At 41.6% G+C, this 22,004-nt stretch overlaps 1 long non-coding RNA gene across 1 annotated transcript in view; it reads left to right on the forward strand.

The window, feature by feature from the left end:
• The window catches only part of LOC138739932 (uncharacterized), a 44,268-nt gene extending 22,613 nt beyond the window's left edge, over window positions 1-21,655 (forward strand). The window contains exons 2-3 of the long non-coding RNA XR_011342575.1: window positions 8,100-8,312; window positions 21,388-21,655. This is a non-coding gene — a long non-coding RNA (uncharacterized lncRNA). The remainder of the gene's footprint in view (window positions 1-8,099; window positions 8,313-21,387) is intronic.
• The last annotated feature ends 349 nt before the right edge of the window (window positions 21,656-22,004 follow it).

Below are 22,004 nucleotides of genomic sequence, written 5' to 3' on the forward strand. Positions count from 1 at the left end.
ATATTGAGTACAGGTGTTGGGATGATATGTTAATACTGTATAAGAAATTGTTGAGGCCCAATTTGGAGTTTTGTGTGCAGTTTTGGTTGCCTAACTACAGGAAAGATATTAATAAGATAGAAAAAGTGCAAAGAAGATTTACTAGGATGAGTTACAGGGAAAGGTTAAATAGGTGATGACTTTATTCCCTGGAGCGTGGAAGAATAAGAGGAGATTTGTTAGAGGTATTTAAAATTATGAGGGAGATAGACAGAGTAAATGTAGAATGGCTTTTTTTCCAATGAGGGTAGGCGAGATACAAACCAGATGACATGGGCTAAGAGTGAAAGGGGTAACATTTCGGGGAACATGAGGGTGAACTTCTTCACACAGAGAGTAGTGGAAGTGTGGAATAAGTCTCCAGCTGAAGTAATGAATGTGGGTTCAATTTTAACATTGAAGAAGAATTTGAACAGGTACATGGATTGGAGAGGTATGGAGGGCTATGGACTGCCCGCACATGAGTGAGATATGGAGAAAAAGTGGTTTGGCACAGACTAGAAGGGCTGAAGGTGTCTGTTTCTGTGCTGTTACGTTCTATGGTTCTAAATTATAACAAACTTGAACATGAATTAATTCAACACCATTCAGCTTTTATCACATTCATTTACCCTGTTCAAATACTACCCAAGACATTAAGCTAAGGGACCAAGCACATTTAACTTGAAGCATCCCCTGGCATAGTAGTGCTCCATCACAGTACTCTAGTTAATTGAACAGAAGGCCAGAGTCCTGGAAGCTGACCTCCAACATGCTTTTCTATGAGGAAAGGCATGCAATAATCATTGCATTTTCTGCAGTTACCTTGATCCCTGATATAATTTACTTAATCCATATTTATAAGGGATCCAACATTAAATTCTGCTCATCATTTTGTAATATGTGTCAATGGAAGCTTCTTTTTGTCAGTGTATGTGTTTTTCACAAGATTATTCCAGTATTTTCTTTTCATTATCAATGCTTTTGTCTTCCTTTGCTGAATTATAAAATGCTCTCACATTTCAAGGCTAATGCTTTCTCTGGCAACATAAAACACATTTTCTTTTTTTTTTCTTTTCGGCCTTCAACTTTTCTTGTTAGTCGTAGTGTTGTGGGTTACATTTATATGGTTATGAATAAATATGTATTTATAGGGATTTAGCGTAGGTCACTTCACAAACACAGCACTTCAGAAAAGACATCCCATTTAAAATGCAAGAGCTTTGCTGAAGCCAGACATACATGCTCTGGTTGGCTTTGCAAAAGACAATGGAACTGCTTTGGAAAGAACTTCAAAAGCAGGTGCAAATGAAAAAGTCTGGCATCAAGTGCTGCTAAGATATTTCAAAGATTGTGTTTGGAGCCTTGGGAGAAGTTTTGGTTTTTACAAGTAGAGAGAGGAAAGACCAAACAGGATTCTTCTCTGAGAGAAAAAGAGAGAGAGAGAGAGAGAGAGAGAGAGAGAGAGAGAGAGAGAGAGAGAGAGAGAGAAGTCAGTTCTACAGTTCTACAGTAGCTTTTGAAGCTGCAAGATGGCAAGCTGGCTTGAAGATGGGTTGTGAGTTCTGAGTTCAGTCTGTTCAAAACACTTGTAGTCCTTACAAGAAGAAATGTCTGGCCAGAGTGTTTCTCCTGAAATAAGGGAAACAAGAGGAACTCTGTGGTGACCTGGAAGAAGAGATTATCATTTGGAAAACCCATGTTGGGGCGAGTTTCTTCGGCAAGACAATGAAGTGACTGATTGGAGGAAGTCAATTTGTGTGTGTCCAATGAGTAATAAATATCTCCCTGAAAGCAACAAGAACCTTCCTGAGTGGTAACCATTTAACTTTAAATACCAGAGCCTGGTGAAGTTTCATAAATGTTAAATTCTGTGCACAGTATAAGAATTGCCTGATACTTGTGAGAAGTGAGATTGGACTGTGAAACAAATAACTTTCCTGTACATATACACATTACATACACATGCATTTAGAATTAGAAGGGTGTTAAGTTGTTAATAGTAAAAAGTTAAAGTCTGATCCTGTTTTTATGTTTAAAGAAAATTAAAAGCAACCAAAGTTCTTACATGCTGCAGCCACAAAGCCACATAAAAGGCACCAACAATGGCTTACATTAAATTCTGGAATGTGCATTGCGACAGAAAAAGAGATAATAAATATAAAAGTATAAATAAATATTCACAGATGCAGTTAGTGCAAAAAAAAACAGTAATAGAGATAAGTTAGAGGTAGATAAGTTGTTTCTATTGGTGGGGGAGACCAGAACTAGGGGACATAGCCTCAAGATTAAGGCTAGTAGATTTTGGACAGAGATGAGGAGTAATTTTTATCCCAGAGGATGATGAATCTTTGGAATTTGAAGCAGTGGAAGCTATCTCAGTAAATATATTTAAGAAAAGGTTGGATTATATTGTAGTGGAATTAAGTGATATGGGGAAAATGCAGGTGGATTGAGATGAGCCAATCATCAAATGAGCCATGATCTCATTGAATGGTCCAGATGGCCTATTCCAGCTCCTGTTTCTTATATTCTTATGTTCAATAGTTGGGACAGATATTTTGGTGGTCACTGAGTAGTTTGTGATGAGGGTAGTTTGGTGACCTTCAATAATCTGATAGTTGTTGGAAAAAAAAACTATTTTTGATCCTTTGTGATATTGGCTGCTGTTTGGGGGCAGTGCCTTATATGGATGCTTTGAATGGATGGGAGGTCTGTGTCCATAATAGACTTGGATAAATTTGCCACTTCCTGCAAGTTTTAGCATTCCTGTGCACATGATTTTGCAAACCAGGCCTTGATGCAATCACTCAGTATATTTTGCCTTGTAGACCAGTGAAAATTTGGTAGAGTGATAGCATTCTGATTCTTCTTTTTTAGAAAATAGAAGCATTGGTGTACTTTCTTCAGAGTTATCTCGATGTACTGGCTGCAGGAGATGTTGTCTGATAGATGGGCTCCATGAACTTGTAGCTACTAACCCCCCTCCATCAACAACCTATCGATGAAGACAGGTCATTGTGCCTCAGCCTACATCAGAGGATGTAAAACATTCGAAGTCAAGTAATTTTTGACAACATAAAACCTTGCTGTCTTAGACACCAAACTTCAGGTTGAAAGCAAGCATATTGATATAACCTTCAATAATACTCATAATATTAAGCAAATTAACCAATATGTTGTCAACTGTTACTCCATTCCTCTAGAAACCAAAAATTATTTTAAAAAATGAAAAGAATAAAGAGAATTGGATCTAGAATAGATTCCTAAGCACAAAAGTAACATAAAATAAAATGCCAAACTTTTAAAAATAAAACCATTATGAATCACACCCTCCTTTCGAATGCAAATCTAATGCAGGCTGAAGAGAGCTCAGAGCTCTAAGATTAGGGGGGGGGGGAATAGAATTTCACACATCCGAGAAGCGAAGCCAAGTGTGAAGCACGAGATAGAGAACACTTGAAAAGGAACTGGGAAAAAAAAAATTCATTCAGAATACTTTTGATCCAAAGTGAATGACAATCAATTGAACCAGCCATACAATGCAACTGTCAGGAATTTGAAGTATCACCACCTTTCCCAGGCTTACCCTACATTGAAACAGCAGAGAGCACATTTGCCCACAAGACATCCAATCATAATTTCTCCACTACAGAAATAAAAATTCACTGCTAAATTTAAATTTCCACAACAGCCCACAAGGCTGCTATCTGAAATTTACATTGACATGGGAGACATCGTAAATACATGCCAAATTTGTCAGCACAATTTAAGAACTCCAAACATATTGTACAGGGCAAAATATAGTTTCTTCAGAAGAAAAAAAATATCAAAAATCAAAAGATATTTCATCTGGAAATAAACATTAATTCCCCGATAGCTCTGAAAGTCATTAATACAGTTCATAAAATGAATACTTGGTATTAAATTTCCAAAAATGCTATTTTGCACAGTTTATGAGGCTTTTAGGGAAACATTACAGTGACTATTGTTCCATCAATATATTTGTGCTTTCAATACAAAATAAAAATATTTTTTCCATGCTTTTGGTGTAGGTTTCTTCTTGAAGCACTTCAAAATTCTTCCATCTTTCTCCTTCAATACCTGCATCATATTATTTGTTATCTACCTTTCTGTAACAAAACTGATAGTGTGGAAATTCATCCAGGTTCATTTCTGGGGTCAGCATTGGTGTCATGCAATCATCTTGGCAGAAGATGGAGAACTGGGATCACACAACTATTCTATTTGGCTTCACTGACACAATCAGAATCTGAAACAGAATCAGATTTATTTTTAAGGAACATGTTATGCTACAGCATTACAGTGAAAATATTGCTATAAAAATACATTTAAAATAAATAAATCAGTGCAAAAATAAGAGAAAGTGAGGAAGCATCTATTGTCTGCGTGATGTTATGTTATGTTTTACCTTGTGTTTCGGAGGTGGGCCATTTTGGAATAAATGAAGTGACTGCAATTTGTGTATGCTAAAGCTTTAATAAAGACTAATACATGACAGAACTGGTAATGGGCATTTTTTATAATGGAAAAGTCTACTGGATTTTGCATAATAAATTCATCAGAGGTAGGAATTTATTTGCAAAAACAGCAGCCGGGATGCTGTCAAGTAGTAGCTGAAAGATAGTGTGTATTTGTCAGGATTGAAAATTTGCGACAAAGACAACAAACAAGTAAAACTGAACTGCACTTGGATAACGGTTTTACCTTGTGAGTGAACATTAAGCGGTGAAAATGGCAGAATGATATTTTGGGGAATATAAAGCGACTGAGGATTGGTCTGATTATGTTGATAGGTTTGACAGGTATTGCATTGCCCATGATATAAAAAGATACTGACACTTGCAGCAAGAAACAGCCGTTCTTTTTGAGTGAGGTGTGGAGCAGAACATACAATCTTATCAAGGTTCTATTGGCATCTTATAAGGAATTATTTGACTTGGTTGGAGACCATCTGTCCCCAAAGCCCATAGTAATAGCAGAAACATACAACATCCATACCAGAAAGCAGAAGACTGGCAAAACCATGTACCAATCTAATTGCGTAAGTTCTCGGAGATGTGTTTTGGTAGCTTTTTGGCTGAGGCCTTGAGAGATATGTTGGTTGGCTGACCACCATGCCCAACAATGGTTATTGAGCACGAAAAAATTTAGACATTAAGTCCACCTGCGAGAAAGCATTGGGCTTCGAAATGGCCAACCGTCACATCGAGGTCATACATGGGGATCACACAGTGAAGAAAATAAACCAACAATAATGTTTCCACTGTTGGAGAAGTAACCACAGTCCGGATGATTATTATTACAGGAAGACTAAGCGCTATTCATGTGACAATGTGGGACACACCAATTCCAAATATCCAAGACAGAAAGAAAAGAGAGAGAAAGAGGGATACAGGAGGGAGAAAAATCAGAAATTCGAGTATGAAAAACAATCTTCCAAAGTTGAAAACATCATCAAAAATGATGAAAGTTCTGGTATTGAGTCAGAGTATGAACATAACTCCAAGAATGATGGTGCATTAACATTAATGTACATCCGTAGTGTAAGGGATCACAGGTCAGAAATTTTTGTTCAGATAAAAAGTAACAACCAACCTGTCCAGATGGAACTTGACACTGTGCTCCTAATACTGAACGATCCGAAGGACAAATTACTGCCTAAACTCTAAATGGAACCGTCCGACTTGTATCAAAGACTCACAGGAGAGAAAGTTAAAATGTGAGGAAAATGTAAGGTTGACATTGATTATGATTGACAGACAAAAAAAGGATTACCTCTCCATGATATGAATACAAAAAGACCTGCCTTGTTTGGAAGGAAGGAATTGGTTGCCATACATCCATCTTGATTGGAAGGATATTAGGAAGGTACAGACTGTTGATAATTAAAAACTCAAAATTGAAACAGATGATTCAGAAGTACCACATAGAATTTGGGAAGAATCTGGAAAAAATTCAGGAAGTCATTGCCAAATTGCGGGTGAAACCAGATGCCCAAACCAAGTTTTTTACATCAAGGACAGTATCTTTTACTATCAAGAAAAGAATTGAGACAGAATTCAACAGATTAGAAAGTGAAGGAATAATCGAGAAACTTCAGTACAGTGACTGGGCAGCTCCTATTGTGCCAGTCAGAAAACCCAGTGGTGACATTTGAATTTGTGGTGACAATTAAACAAGCCTTGCAAGTCCCAGACATCCAATTCTGAAGCCAGAGGAATTATTTAAAGCTCTGAATGGTGATAAAAAATTCACAAAACTGGACTTCTCAGAAGCTTATCAATGTCGAATTGGATCCTGAATCAAAAAAATATGTTGCCATCAACACTCATCTGAGAATGTTCATCTATATCAGGATGTCGTATGGAATATCATCAGCCCCAACGATACTTCAAGCTGTTATGGACAAATTATTGCATGGACTGAAGGTTGGATGTTACCTAGATGACAACATTATTACAGGTTGGGATGACACAGAGCATGCAGCAAACCTGGAAAAAAATCTTAGCCAGGTTAGAACAAACAAAAGTTGACTGTATCCAGACAATTTTGTGTTTATGATACCCTCAGGAAATATTTAGGATTTAAGATTGATCATGAACGGGTCAGGATGGATGTAGCTGGCACCAAAGCTGTTCACCGTGCACACTTTCCATTGAATTGACCTGAGTTGCAATCATTCTTTAGTTTTGGTTAACCATTACCGCAAGCTAGCAGTACCACCAACAGGTCAACTCTGTGCAACTCGCTCAACAAATTACCTGGATGAGACCAGAAATAGTGCTGCAATGCTGAGATCGACAAAGCTTTTAATTGCTTGAAGCAACCTCTGACTTCAAGAGACAATGTTCTTGCTCTCTACGACCCAAACAAGGAAGTGACCTTTGCTGTTAATGCTTCACCTGTTGGTTTAAGTGCGATGTTGACACAAATCACAGAGAAGGAGAACAGTCAGTTGAATATGCTTCCTGCTCTTTGACGGCCTGTGAATGAAACTTTGGACAACAGGAGACAAAAGGAGTGGCCATAATATTTGGTCTCAAATGATTTCATCAATACCTACATGGTAGGAAATTTACCTTAGTGACTGACAATAAAATATTGAGTTTGATCTTGGCCCCAAGAAAGGCATTCCTGCGCTAGAGGCTGCAAGAATTGAACGATGAGCGATGGAGATTGCTGCGTACGATTATGACTTAAAGTATCATCCTGCAGGCAAGAACGGTCATGATGATCCATTATCATGCTTACCTCTGCCTGCAACAGAGCACTCTGAAGGGAGCATTAATTGGACGGCAAAAGCAATAGTTATCAACCAGAAACAACTTCACCACTTGCCCAAGACAGCTAAAATGATCAGCTAAGAAGTAAGAAAAGAGGTCACACTTTTGTACTTTACCTTGAATGGTTGGCCCAAGGCCAACAGTATTATCCCCAACTTGAAAGCTTTCTATACTTGGAATGAAACCTCAATTGAAGAAGGTTGTGGGGGAAAGAACTATCATCCCCAAGAAATGGCATGAGATTATTCTAAAGGTGCTCTACACATCATCCAGGAATGGTCCTGATGAAGGCTCTAGCACACATGTACATCTGGTGGCCATCAATCGACATAGATATCGAACAGATTGTTCATCTGTCAAAAATTTCAATCTAAAGCACCACAAGTTGAAGCTCGCCCATGGAAATGGTCATCCCAGCCATGGCACCAAAATCATATTGATTTCACTGGTCCATTTATGGGGGAAATCTTTCTGATTATTATTGATGCACACTCCAAATGGCCCATTGTGTGGCAAATGCGATCATCAACAGCTGAAAAGATAATTAAGAGATTATGATGTGTGTTGCAAGATCATGGATTACCCATAAAATTGGTTTCTGATAACAATCTGTATCTGATCCCTTTAAGCAGTTCCTGTGAAATAACAATGTGTGACATATTTTATCTGTACCCTACCATCCGAGTATGAATGGGGGAAGCTGAGGGCTTCATTAAGGCCTTTAAACATGTGATGTAAGCGAAGATTACAGATTTTTTTTTGTTTGTTATACAGAACAGCTCCACACTCAACTATGCAATGCATCTCTGCAGAACTGATGTTAGGACATAACCTGAGAACCTGACTTGCTGGGGTGAACCCAAACATCAGACTTCATATTCAACTATCGGCATCCACGAGTAAGCTAACAAAATCTCTGATCTCCAGAGATCAGAGAACAAGTATAAGTGTGAGATTACAGAGAGAGTAAAGATACATGGATAAGAGGTGAGCTTCTCTAGAAACTAAGTCCATGTTCATATTCTGTATTAGTTGGTGACATGATATGGAAACAACACATCGACCAGTTGAAGACCCCAGTTCAGTGCCAATTTCAGATGATTCCCCTTGACATTTTTCCTTTGGGACAAACTGACCCTATTTTCTCAGGGATAACCCCATTATCTGTTGCTGAGACATCTGTGTCAGTGTGCAGATCCTGTGAGAAACAAACAGAAATGCTGGAGGAGTTCAGTGCTGGTCTTGTAATGTTCATAGGAGGTAAAGATATATAACCAATGTTTTGAGCTTGAGCCCTTCCTCAAGGAATAAGCAAAGATTAGGAAGGTATAAGAATAAAGAGACTGGCCAGGGGAGGAGACAAGACCAAAAAAATGGTGTTAATTGGATATGATATGAGGGGTTGAGAGAGAGAGAGAGAGAGAGAGAGAGAGAGAGAGAGAGAGAGAGAGAGAGAGATCGGTTGGAGAAAGGCATCAGTGGGAAGAGGGGAAGGGGTGGAATGGAAATCGGAGAAGTCAATGTTAATGCTATTAAGGGTTCCCAGACAGAAAATGAAGTGTTGTTCCTCCAATTGTCAGGTGATCTGAGTCTGGCAGTGCATAAGACCATGGATAGACATGTCAGCAAGGGAATGGGGTGGGGTATTGAAATGAAATTGAGATGCTGAATGAAGTGATCTCCCAAACTGTGTCCTATCTCTCCAATGTAGAGGAGACCACAACAGGAGCACCAGATGCAGTAGATGACTCCTGCAGATTCATACATGAAGTCTGGTTTCACTTGGAATGCCTATTTGGGGTCCCAAATGGTGATGAGGGAGGCAGTGTGGGTACAATCGCCTTTTGTCTATTTGTCTGTACTCCTGCCCCTGCCATTTATTTTATTCAGACACTGCCTGCTTTATCCCATACCTTGAAGAAACACTTAGGTCCAAAATGGTAGACCTCAACAAAACAACCTTCCAGTCTGCGCCCATTCTCTCCGATGTAGAGGAATCTCTAGTCTTATGCCTTCCTGTTCTTTGCTAATTCTATGAAGAAAGCCTCAAGCCTAAAACATTGGTTATATATCTTTACCTCCTATGGATCCTGTGAAACTGGTTGAGTTCCTTCAGTATTTCTGTGTAGTTTTCCAATGACATAATTAACCCTGACAAGAAATACTGGCTCTCAAAAAATAAATCAGCAGGCCTTGCATCTAAAGTGAAATTCACTAATCTTTTCCAACTCAGTCAGCAACCCACTGTTCTGCACCAGGATCAATGCAAATATATTTTAATAGTGAAAGTTAAAAAAATAGTTTTCAGTGTTTGAGTCTCAGTGGGAGCCAGTATGTTAAAAATGGACTACCATGATGGTGACATCTTTAATGCAGCATAAAATTACAGGAACACTTTAGTAAGTCGGATGAAGTCAGTTGTAAAGGCCATGACATCCAGTATATCAAAACAGAATCCAGTAGGTAATAAATGGCTACCAGCCAAGCAATATCATAAAAGGTTCTTCAAGATATTTATGGAAATGATTTATCCTATATTTGCTTTAAGAGAGCAAGCAACTCCTTGTCTTCAATCTGTTATTAGTTCCATGACCTCACTCTTCTCCTTACTTCCCTAGACTCTGTTCCAGTTTTCTGAGTAAATACTTGTGCAAAAAAATAATAATTAAGAGCTCACCCATCTCTTCTGGTTTCATACAAAGCCGGCCACTCTGATCTTCAAGGTGACCAAATTTCCACCTTATTATCCTTTTGCTCTTAATATACTTGCAGAACCCCTTAAGAGTTTCCTTCACATTGTCTGCAAAAGCAAACTCATCTCTTCTTTTAGTCTTCATGATTTCTTTCTTGAGTTTTTTTTTGCAATTTTTATACTGTACTTCTCAAGTACCCAATTTGCTCTGTGCTCCCAATACCTGCTATACAGCTCTGTTTTTTTCATAACCAAACCCCAATATTCCTTGAAAATAAATGTCTCTTAAGCCTGTTAAATTTGCCTTTAATCAGGATCGCCATCAGAACAAGTCTAATCGTGGTCATTATGGTAACTGCTGGGGGGTGGGGGGGGTGGAGGGGCCACAAACTGACTTTTGAAACTCACTCAGCGGGGGCAGCAGGTTTCATACCTGCCATGAACCTCCTCCGTGTGCTATCGTCGCACTTCACCCTCCCTCCGATGTAAGACAAACATGCATGTCTGTTTGTCATGTGACACTAGTGACGCTAGTGCTGTGGGTGGGTGGGGAGCATAATAACTCATTTTGGGGTGCATAGCCCATGAATGCCCCCTCCCCCATGATGCCGAGCCTGCCTTTTATCCTAACAGGAACATACAAACTCTGTACTTCCAAACTTTCACCTTTGAATATCTTCTATTTACCTAGCACATATTTGCTAGAAAACAACTTATCCTGATCTAGATTCTTATTCATTTCCTCAAAATTGGCCTTTATCAAAATTAGAATCTCAGCCCAAGGCCCAGACTTACCCTTCTTCATAATCTATTTGAAACTAATGGCATTATGATCACTGAACCCAATATGTTCACCTGCACATACTTCTGTCACCTGTTTGGCTCATTGCCTAACAGGAGATCCATTATTGTACTCTTTCTAGTCAGTACCTCTATATTTTAATTTAGAAATTTTTCTGGAACATCTGCCAGTTTTTTTTTTAAAAAGTTTCTTGTATAAAATTTTTATCATCTAAATTTGGTGCATAAATATTTAGTAAAGTCCACATTTCAGAAAATATTTGACAATTTACCATTATATATTTACCAGCAGGGTCTCTCGTAACATTCTGAACTTTATTTGGTATTTTTTTCCTAAATAAAATTACTACTCCCCTGTCTTTAGAATTAAATGAAGAAAAAATTACTTGATCTACCCAATCTCGTTACAATTTTAGGTGTTCCTTTCCATCAAATGAGTTTCTTGTAAAAAAGCAATATCCACCCTAATTTCTTAATATAAGACAATATTTTCTTTCTTTTTATCATCCTGTTAATTTTGAAATATAATCTTAATTATTTTAATCATGTTTCCTTATTTTTACAATCTCTTTTTATCTCTCCCACCCAGGAATAATTTCCATAAGATAAATTAGTCCTGAGCTTTACCACCTGCAATCTAATTTAAAAAAAAACATATTTAAATACTAAGGAAAGAAAAAAGGAAAAAAAAAGAAAACAAAAAACCCAACCCAATAAATGCCATAACTAATAGCACTACCTCCCTCCATTTTACGGGTCATGGAAATACTACGAAAACACATGGAACTGCCAGAAATCAATCCAACACATTTCCTGATCCCCACAGGAATAAGACTTAATTAACTAAAATATCAGTTCCACCTATTAAAAAAAAGACAACGTGATATCATTTCAATTCTCTTAAAAAAACAAAATATTAGAAAAAATAAAACCAGCAAGAAGAAAACCCAAATCAATACATATTCATCGTAACAATTCAGTATCTTCTACTGGGTATATTTTAGGCAAGTTTTGAGTATAATCTTCAGCTTGAAAAAAATTAATAAATAAAACATTCTGCTGACCTGGAACAAATATTTTCAAAGAAGCAAGAAATCTATAACTCTTATCATATAGAACTTTTTTAACATGGTTAAATTCTTTTCTCCTCTTTAACAAAGCTTGACTTAGATCTGGATTAAAAAAAAAATTGTCTCCTTCATAATTCAAAGGACCATGTTCCTTTGCCCTTTTCATAGCAACACACAGAAGCCTCTCTCTATCCTGATTATTCAAAAATCTAACCAGGATAGATCAAGGTCTCTGGATCGGAATTGGCTTAGGTCTACAAGGCCTGTGGGCTCTCTCAATTAAGATTTTAACTTGAAAATATTTCTCTTCAATATCTTTGATATCCATTCTTGGAAGAAATGAATCACATCGTCTCCTTCTTGACCTTCAGATAATCCCACTATTTTACCATTATTTCTTCTATTATGGAAATACCCCCTCCATAAATCTTCGTCCGCGAAGCCAAGCCAAAGAAGAAAATAATTCTCCATAATGTTAACTTCACCCATCAATTTTTAATGCTCAACATTAACCAGTTATCGAATCTTCACATACATTAGATCTTTCTTCAACACGTTGCACATAATCTTGAACATTTTAAACTTTGTTTTCCAACTGATCCACTCTCTGTGTAACATTATTCATAATTTTCAAAGCATTGTCTACTTTAACTGTCAGCTCTTCTTTAAATTGTTTCATTTTTTCTGAGTCTTTATTGATAGAGCCATTTAACAACTTTAAATTATTTTCCAAAATCAAAATTCATTTTATTTTGAAATTCATAATTTTTAGCTTCAATCTTACTTATTTGCATCTTAGTAATGTTCTTCTCTCCTCCTGTCTTTTCATCTTCTGAACTTGATTTGATGTGTCTTGTTTACTTTCGTACTCTTCTGATGCTTCTTTCACTGGGCTGGTGTCTCCTTCGTGATCTGAAGTTGAGATGCTGGACTGTCTCTTTAAATCTTTCTGAATTCTTTTTATAACCTGATATTCCTCTGCACTCCACATGCCTGACTTCTTGCACATGCGCAAAGCACTTTTACTCTTTCCTCCGGCACCATCTTTGCAACTCAATGTGAAGAGGGCTCTGGAGGATGGTCCCTCACCTGGATCTTCGCTGGCGAATCCCAAAGGTATTTCAGCAGCCTGCTTCAACATCGAGGTAGGCCCAGCTTCTTTTTCTTCTTCTCTTCAGATTTTATAGTCAGTCATCTTGGAAGTTTTTTTTCTTTTGTCGGTGACATATTTACAAGTTAATTTAGTGTCTTATATTAACTTTAAAGTATTTTATATTTTAAAAATCTTTGCTAAATGGGTACTTTTCTCACAGGAGTCGGGAGAATGCGTGTCATCCCCTATGGTATCGCATGATCTCCCCTGAATATATTTGACAAACTCCAAGCCACCCAGCCCTTTCACAGCATCAGAGTCCTAGTTAATATGTGGAAAATTAAAATCTCCTAGTATCACAAGTTTATGTTTACTGCAGCTGTCTGTTATCTCTCTACAGATTTTCACTTCCAATTCTCATTCACTATTGGGTGGTTTATAAGACAACACCATCAGTGTAATATATCTTCCCTGTTCCTCAACTCCACCCATATTGCCTCAGTTGACAAGACCTCTGGTCTGTCCAGTCTGAGGACGGTTGTGAGGTTTTCCCTGATGAACAATGCCACTCCTCCCCCTTTCATCCCCCCCACCCCTCCCCCCCCCACCCTTGCTCTATCATGTCTGAAACAATGGAAGCCCAGGACATTGAACTGCCAGTCCTGCCCCTCCTGCAATCATTTTACCAATGGCCAAAATGTCGTAATTCCATGTGCCAATTCAGCTGCTTTTCCTACAATACTTCTTGAATTGAAATAGATGCACCTGAAAAAAATTTCCACACGAGCAACCCTTTGACTTCTGATGTCACATGCAATCTTCATTTTCCTCCTCCACTCTTCTATCTGCTCTTGCACTCTTGTTCCCACCACCCCCCCCCCCCACCCCAAATCTACTTTAAACTCCCCAGAGCAGCACTAGCAAATCTTCCCAAAAGTCCAGATGCACCAGGTTAACACAGAAGAGAGACTATCTGGTGAGTGAAAGAAATTAGTGCAGCAGTGTGATGGGTGATATCAAACCAATAGAAAGAATGAACCATTTGCTGTCAGGTTAAAAGTTAATCAGGCAGCTGGAGGGAGGATTGGAAGTATGCAGCCAAACTATCCAGGCTATGTGTGAGTCTTAGGATATAAACTTAGAATGATTTGAGTTCACACCTTCACCCAGAGTCTAAAATGAATTTAGTGTCAATTATGGTTCAGCGCTGATTTCTAATTCCTGAGTAATTCCTGGAAGTCAACACTGCCGTTGATCTGAACACAAAACAGAGGTTGACACTTCATTTCAGAATGTCTGAAATGTGGTAATTGTTTTTTTTTACTTCGGGTGCCATCCGCCTTATCAGATGAAAGTCCAAGAATCTCATCAAGCTATTCATTTAAAGTTGTGCCTGTGGCTTGGGAATATTTATTCTGCCACCAAAAATCATTAAAATACATTAACTGATCATTTTTTCTCGACTTGCGAGCTCGTTGTACATAACCAGCTGCTGTATATCCATAGCTCCTGCCTTACAAATCTACTCCTTTAGTTCACTACTTGTAAAATAGTCTGGAACATGCAGATGTCAATATGAGTCTGGAACATGCATATGTCAATATGAGTCTTTATTTTTGGTTAAAACATCAGTCTCATCTAACAATTGTCTCCATAATCCTGATATTGAAGGCACATTATCAAAATAAAATGCCTTGGACTCATAATTCTCTCTTATAAATGTGCCATTTATAATAAAACATGCATTATTCTGAACCTACAAAAAGATAATATTTATGTTCTTTTTTATCATTTTACGATTTCTTAAGAAAAGGGAAGTAAAATGTAAACTCTTTTCTCAAGATGAGGTCTTCCAGTCAGGATCGTCCGAAATGTCAGTCTCTTCCACAAATGTGGCTTCCGCTCCATCACCATCAACTCAGCCCTCACACACATCTCGTCCATTTCCCACTCATCTGCCCTTGCCCCCTCTGCCCCCAGATGCAACAAACATAGAGTCCGCCTTATCTTCACCTACCACCCCCCACCAGCCTCTACATCCAACAGATTATCCTTTGGAATTTATAGCACTTACACAGGATCCCACTACCAGACACATCTTCCCCTCTCCTCCCCTCTCTGCCTTCTATAGTGTCAGTCTCAATCTTATTGTAGACAGCTTTGCATTCTTTGCAATCAATCTATCAGTGGGTTGTTAAAGAATTAGCCAGAGGGCCAAACACCTCTGATGGATGACTTGAATTTTCTCAGTCAACACAAGAGACATTTTAAGCACTACATATAAACTTTGAAAGTGTCCTGGCTAGAAAGGCTTGCATATTTATAAGAGGGAATTATGAGTCCAGGAAGCTCTATTTGGATAATGTGCCTTGTGATAGTACAGATTCTATCATCAATGTGTATATGTACATATGTACAGATGGTAGTGTAGGATGTGTGCCCGATGGAGATGTGGGGGGGCTGGTAGTCATGGTGGGGAGCTGGCTGATGGAGGACCTCAGTTTTCTTCAGGCTGACTTCCAGGCCAAACATTTTGACAGTTTCCGCAAAGCAGGACGTCAAGCGCTGAAGAGCTGGCTCTGAATGGGCAACTAAAGCGGCATCATCTGCAAAGAGTAGTTCACGGACAAGTTTCTCTTGTGTCTTGGTGTGAGCTTGCAGGCGCCTCAGATTGAAGAGACTGCCATCCGTGCGGTACCGGATGTAAACAGCGTCTTCATTGTTGGGGTCTTTCATGGCTTTCGGGCACACAAAACTCAAAACGGTCAACCAGTTTACCTATCTCAGCTGCACCATTTCATCAGATGCAAGGATCGACAATGAGATAGACAACAGACTCGCCAAGGCAAATAGCGCCTTTGGAAGACTACACAAAAGAGTCTGGAAAAACAACCAACTGAAAAACCTCACAAAGATAAGCGTATACAGAGCCGTTGTCATACCCACACTCCTGTTCGGCTCCGAATCATGGGTCCTCTACCGGCACCACCTACGGCTCCTAGAACGCTTCCACCAGCGTTGTCTCCGCTCCATCCTCAACATCCATTGGAGCGCTTACACCCCTAACGTCGAAGTACTCAAGATGGCAGAGGTCGACAGCATCGAGTCTACGCTGCTGAAGATCCAGCTGCGCTAGATGGGTCACGTCTCCAGAATGGAGGACCATCGCCTTCCCAAGATCGTGTTATATGGCGAGCTCTCCACTGGCCACCGTGACAGAGGTGCACCAAAGAAAAGGTACAAAGGCTGCCTAAAGAAATCTCTTGGTGCCTGCCACATTGACCACCGCCAGTGGGCTGATAACGCCTCAAACCGTGCATCTTGGCGCCTCACAGTTTGGCGGGCAGCAACCTCCTTTGAAGAAGACCGCAGAGCCCACCTCACTGACAAAAGGCAAAGGAGGAAAAACCCAACACCCAACCCCAACCAACCAATTTTCCCTTGCAACCGCTGCAATCGTGTCTGCCTGTCCCGCATCGGACTTGTCAGCCACAAACGAGCCTGCAGCTGACGTGGACTTTTTACCCCCTCCATAAATCTTCGTCCGCGAAGCCAAGCCAAAGAGTGTAGGATGATTGTGATTGGCTGAGAGTGTAGCCACACCTACTGGCAGGTCTTAATGGATTGCTCCTAGCCAGACCAGGTCATTCTGGACTGGTCAACCTACTTGTGATATGCTCCAGTCTTTTAGTTAATAAAAGCATTGGTTTGGATCAACAAGTCTTTGGTTCTTTTGACACTCATTACAATTTTATTAACTAAAAATAAATTTTGAAGGGATGGAGCGTATGCTATGGCTGGAACGCCTCGACATCGACCCACAGTCAGCTATAGCCTCAAATTACTTTAAGCACTGGGTGAGGTGCTTCAAAACATACTTACAGCTCTCTGATCCTGCTTTGATAAAGGACAGCCATCGACTACTAATATTGATGACTATGGTGTCGCCAAGAGTCTACCAGAGTATCCAGGACGCGATCACTTATGCTGCAGCCATGAAGGTGCTGAAAGGGCTCTACGAGTGACCAGTGAACAGGGTCTGTGCTCAGTACAAACTTGCTACAAGGAGGGAACAGCCTGGTGAGTCCTGTAAAGCTTATATTCAGGCACTAAGGGCAATGGGCATGAACTGTGCCTGTACAGACAGAACTGCTGCAGAGACCACAGATGATCTCATTCAGGATGCCTATGTGGCCGGGGTTCGTTCGAATGAGGTGAGGCAGTGCCTGCTAGAGCACGGGAGAGAAAACCTAGAGGACATGATCCGGATCGCAGAGACGATGGAGGATGCGGTCTTAAGCAAGGACATGTACTCTCGTGGCTGGACCCCACACTCTGAGGTAAGTAGGATGCCCTCCCTCTACTCTACTACTGCCGCTACACTGCCCGATGCAACCCCAAAGTGTTATTTCTGCAGGAGGAACAAGCACAGCAGGTCCCAGTGCCCAGCGAGAAAAGCCACGTGCCAGAAGTGCCTTAAAAACTGCCACTTTGCTGCAGTCTGTTGCTCCAAAATGGCCACCATCAAACATAGTGCCTCGTGTGAAGCCAAATCGCCACTCTCCATTTCAAACACTTCTTCCTCAGAGCTCTCGTCCAATGAGCACGAGTACTCCACCACGCAGCAGTGCCTGATGTCACGAGGTAGATGCCGAGCACGCAAGATACAACCCACCCTTGCTGCAATGACATTCACCCTAACGTCTGACCAGGTCCTAGACCCAACCTCAATACCTGCAGCCGCTGCTGACCAGGGAACCACAGCCGCCACTGCCGACCAGGGACCCATCGCTGCCGACCAGAGACCCACCACTGCCGACCGGGGACCGCCGCTGCTGCCGACCAGGGACCCGCCACTGCTGCCAACCTGGGACACACTGATGCTGCCGACCGGGGTCCCAATGCTGCTGTCCGGTGACCCGCCACCGGTAACTGCCCCCCCGCAGACCATCCACCACCAATGGCAAGCAGCAACCCCCCAACACTTACCTTTGGTTTCAGGCAGGAACACCACCTCCCCAACACTGTTTTTATCAGACCCTACTGTTTGCGTGACATCATCAATCACACATTGCATGATGTCATCACGCAGGTCTCCACTGTCTACATTACAAGTCTTTGCATCAATAACCCTTGACCAGGACTTCCCCCAGCCCCTCACAAAAGCAATGGAACTGATTAAAGTGCATGGACACTATACCAATTGCTTATTTGACTCGGAGTCAACTGACAGTTTTATCCGCCCAGACATGGCCCACCGTTGCCGACTAGCTATTTTCCCCACAACACAGAGAATTTCATTGGTGACCAGATTGCTCTCGACTGGGGTAAAGAGGTACTGCGTAGTGACCCTGAAAGTCCAGGGCATCATGTTCACAGACTTCAAATTATTAGTCCTTCCCCAATTATGCACCCCTGCTCTGCTAGGACTGGATTTTCAGTGCCAATTTCAAACCATTTCCCTGCACTTTGGGGGGCTTCATGCTCCGCTCTCTGTCGGTAACCACTCCACCCCAGAAACCTCCTGCCAGCAGCAGCCCGAGCCACCCACCCCCGTGGCCCGGGGCCTCACCTGTAGTCTCTCCACCCTCTGAGTTGCTCCGCCAGCACTTTTCGCAAACCTCATCCCTGGCTGGAAGCCAGTGGCCAGCAAAAGCCGGCAATATAGTTCTGAACACAGGAAATTTATCACAAATGAGGTGCGCAGACTGCTGGATGAGGTCATTATCGAACCTAACTTGAGTCCATGAAGGGCCCAGGTAGTGGATGTTACAAACGGGTAGAAGCCGCGGATGGTGGTTGACTATAGCCAGACAATCAACCGCTTCACACTCCTGGATGCGCACCCCCTTCCTCAGATCACGGATGTGGTGAATCAGATCGCCTATTTTCCAACATTGACTTACGTTTGGCCTATCATCAGCTCCCGATCCACCGAGAAGACCGACCTTTCACTGCCTTCGAGGTGAATGGGCGGCTATATCAATTCCTCAGGGTACCCTTTGGGGTCACAAATGGTGTCGTGGTCTTCCAGCAGGAAATGGACCGGATGGTGGACCAGAACGGGCTGACTGCTACTTTTCCGTATCTGGACGATGTCACCATCTGCGACCATGACACGCAGGATCATGATGCCAACATTGAGAAATTTTTTCAGACTGCAACTCGGCTGCACTTGACCTACAATTTCGACAAGTGTGTCTTCCGGACCACTCCGCTCCCAATTCTTGGCTGTGTGGTGGAGAACGGGGTGGTCATGCCGGACCCTGACCACATGCGTCCCCTCATGGACTTGCCGCCCCCCCCCCCCCAACACCCAGAAGGCACTCAAACGCTGCCTGGGTTTTTTCTCTTACTATGCTCAATGGGTTCCACACTATGCCGACAAGACACGGCCACTCATCAAGACCACCTCCTTCCCCCTGTCAACTGAAGCCATACCGGCCTTCGACCACATCAAATCAGACATCACTGCTGCAATGCTGCACGCCATCGACGAGTCCATCCCGTTCCAAGTTGAAATTGATGCGTCTGATTTTGCACTGGCTGCCACCTTGAAATAGGCCGACCGGCCGGCAGCCTTTATCTCCAGAACCCTCCAGGGTCCTGAGAGACGACACTCCTCTGTCGAGAAGGAGGCCCAGGCCATAGTCGAGGCAGTACGTCATTGGAGACACTACCTCACTGGCAGGAACTTTACGCTGCTGACCAACCAACGCGCGGTCTCCTTCATGTTTAGTAATACCCAGCGAGGTAAGATCAAGAATGACAAAATTGCCAGGTGGAGAATCAAGCTCTCCACCTTTAATTATGACTTATTGTATCGGCCAGGTAAACTCAACGACCCACCAGATGCGCTATCCAGGGGGACTTGCGCCAACATGCAACTGGACAGGCTACTGAAACTCCACGAGGAGCTCTGTTATCCAGGGGTCACTAGGTTTGCGCACTTTGTCAGATCTTGCAACCTGCCCTACACGGTCGAGGAGATTCATTCCATGACCCGGGCCTGCCCAGTGTGCTGAGTTCAAGCCCCACTTCTTCCATCCAGAGAACACCCGCATCATCAAAGCCACCCACCCCTTTGAGCGTCTCAGCGTAGACTTCAAGTGGCCCCTACCATCGACCAACCATAACACCTACATCCTTACGGCCATCAACGAGTACTCCCGCTTCCCGTTCGCTGTGCCCTGCTCGGACATGACTGCCTCCTCAGTTATAGAGGCCCTACACAGCCTCTTTGCCATCTTCGGGTATCCCAGTTACATCCACAGTGACAGGGGGTCCTCGTTTATGAGCGCAGAGCTGCGGCAGTACCTTCTGGGGTGTGGTATTGCTTCAAGCAGGACCACCAACTATAATGGGCAAGTTGAAAGAGAGAATGCCACCGTCTGGAAAGCGGTTATGATTGCCCTCTGGTCCAAAGATCTCCCCACCTCTTGCTGGCAGGATGTGCTCACTAGTGCCCTACACTCCATCTGTTCCCTCCTATGCACCGCGACCAATGCCACCCCCCATAAAAGGATGTTCTCTTTCCCAAGGAAATCTGAGTTGGGTACGACCATACCGGCATGGCTCACGGTTCCTGATCCAGTCCTTTTATAATACCACGTCCGGTACTCTAAGAATGACCCCTTGGTTGACCGAGTGACTCTGCTCCATGTGAACCCGCATTATGCCTACGTTGAGTAACCAGATGGACGGGAGGACACAGACTCGGTAAGGGACCTAGCCCAAGCCGGATCAGACGCAGCAGAGCCTTTAACCCAACCTCCCCCTATTCCTTCTATCCCAGGTCATGTGCTTTAACAGAAGGACCAGCAACACCCCACCAGTTCAGGCCAGACTGTCAACGACGGCACCCTACAGGCCTGACGGCGACACGACTCTGGCGACCCCAATCCCACGGTGGTCACGCTGGATGGTCAGACCCCCTGACCGGTACAGCCCCTAACCTCCATTCACCTGGGGTCAGTTCTCAAAGAAGGGGTGAATGTGATAGTACAGATTCTATCACCATTGTGTATATGTACATATGTACAGATGGTAGTGTAGGATGACTGTGATTGGCTGAGAGTGTAGCCACACCTACTGGCAGGTCTTAAAGGATTGCTCCTAGCCAGACCAGGTAATTCTGGACTGGTCAACCTACTTGTGATATGCTCCAGTCTTTTAGTTAATAAAAGCCTTGGTTTGGATCAACAAGTCTTTGGTTCTTTCAACGCACATTACATGCCTTCAATTATTAAGATGTATGTTCAGGTAGAGACAATTGTTTTAATAAAGAATTAGAAGCTTCATTTACATACCATATTACGTGTGTGTTTCAATCTGTCTTGTCATTCATCAAGTTGAATTAAATGTCTAGATCATTTGTTTACTTTATGCTCCCTGTTCTATTCACAGTGATGGAAATTATTCAATTATTGAAGAATTTTGAAAAAATAAGGATCAAGAACTCGACAAGACCAGAGCATAGGTATCAAGGTTGCTTCCCCGCCATTACATCTATCACATTGGGGATTTAGATTAGGAAATACATTGGATAATTTCTCTTTAGACATACAAGTCCAATGTACAACCTTGAACTGAAGAGAATGTCGGGCACATAGTGAAAAAGCGTTAACTAATTTAAGAATAAAATCCCAATTTTTGTCTGGGTTAGTAAACTGTAGATCATGCTCTTTTAATCTTATCAAGGGAAACCTGACATGATTTTGAAAGAATGTCATATATAAAAGTTATCAAACCTTTCTGTTCTGGGAGGGTTGTAATTTGAAAATTACATTCAGCATGTTAGATTCACATGCCATTGAATATCTAAAAAAATTCTTATCTGCTAGTATCTAAAAAAAAATTGTGCAATTGGTAAATTAAGCTGTTCAAAAGACATGAGACAACTGTCAACAAACAAGTTTTGAAAACACTGAATACCATTATCATACCAATTAACAAATGTCAAATTAAATAAAGAAGGAGGAAATATATCATTAGATGATATAAAATTTGATAAGGAAAAACCT

The sequence above is a fragment of the Narcine bancroftii genome, chromosome 7, assembly GCF_036971445.1.
Source record: "Narcine bancroftii isolate sNarBan1 chromosome 7, sNarBan1.hap1, whole genome shotgun sequence".
In the NCBI taxonomy this organism is placed as follows: domain Eukaryota; kingdom Metazoa; phylum Chordata; class Chondrichthyes; order Torpediniformes; family Narcinidae; genus Narcine; species Narcine bancroftii.